We start from the raw sequence: 1314 nt of genomic DNA on the forward strand, positions 1-1314 counted from the left end.
CGCCGCCAGCGGGAATATTCGCCGGCTTCCCACTTCTCTCGAGATTTCCCCAGCACCGCGCTGCAGGAGATGCCCACTCTCTCCCGAACGCCTTTCGATTGCTTTGTGCATTCTTTCATATCACTAAAAAAACAAGGGATCCCACTCTAACCTTTTCTTTCCCCCGCCCCCGCATTTCTCTGCCCCTTTCAAAAATCCTGCTGGAAGATCCCCTTCCTGCATGCAGATGGGCTTCCCGAGGGAAAACACACGCACTAATATAATTCCTGATACAAGCTTATTTCGAACTTTCCCAGCCAACCTAGTCGGGGTGGGACAGAAAAACTCTCACAGACTCCGGTTTGAACTGGGGAGGGGGGCATATATATTGCCAGAGAGCAGCCCTCAGCCCCTGCGCACTCTGCGAGCAGGAGCCCCCCAACGAGAGCATCTTGGGGAGCCTCGCCTGGTGAATGCCATCAGCCATCACACATCCCCCAACAAATCAATAAACAAGCTAAACAACCCCAAAGAGGGACTTCGCTCGCGGAGCCCACCCATGCAAACACCAGCGCAGGATTTCCCGGGAAGGAGGGAATGGGAAACGGAACGGGAATGTTTGTTTTCCCCTGTTGTTGTCGTTGAACGCATGAATGAAAGAATGAATGGATGAATGGAACAGAGGGTGCTCGGAGGCATATAGGAAGCCTCTGGCCGCTTATTTTAACTTCCTATTATACCCTAAAAATAGAACCCGGTTTCCTGTTGTTCCTCAGCTCCTTCTAACTGTTGTGTCTGTTGTGTGACATCTTTCGACTCACAAATGTGACCTTAAACCACGCACACACGCTTTGGTCTTTTGAAAGTACCACCTTCAAACATCATTAAAGCGACGCGGTTTAAGGTGACACGGAGGACTGGTAGCACGAAGTCACCTAGTCCTGGGGCACAGGGAGCCCGGTGCCCCGTGCCACGCTCTCTGCCCATCACCGCGGCAGCGGAGCGGGTGAGCACCGGGGGTGGGGGTGAAGGCCGCTCTGCCCCACGACTCTCAGCCAGCCTGGGGGAGGAGAGGGACTGGCCTTAATCCCACTCGGGGTGCAAACGCCACGCTGCCTTCCGGGAGAGAGAGCGCGACTGGTGGAGCGCATCCCCAGGGAAGATTAACCAGGGTGGTGAGGGAAGAAGCCCGGATAAGGCTGCGCGGTCAAGGTGCGGTGTTGCCTGCGGTCCGGAGTATCCCATCGCCCTTGGCCAGGACTGCAGCCTCCCTCTCTGGGAGCTCGGGTTTGGCCGCAGAAGGAGCAGAGAAGCCGGGCAGCCGGGTCGCAGGGG

The 1314-nt window shown here is 56.3% G+C and overlaps 1 protein-coding gene across 1 annotated transcript in view; it reads left to right on the forward strand.

The window, feature by feature from the left end:
* The window catches only part of DLX6 (distal-less homeobox 6), an 11666-nt gene that overhangs the window by 2409 nt on the left and 7943 nt on the right, over positions 1–1314 (forward strand). The gene's annotated exons all lie outside the window — the stretch shown is intronic.

Source organism: Chaetura pelagica, unplaced genomic scaffold (assembly GCF_000747805.2).
Source record: "Chaetura pelagica isolate M959 unplaced genomic scaffold, ChaPel_1.0 scaffold12, whole genome shotgun sequence".
Classification (NCBI taxonomy): domain Eukaryota; kingdom Metazoa; phylum Chordata; class Aves; order Apodiformes; family Apodidae; genus Chaetura; species Chaetura pelagica.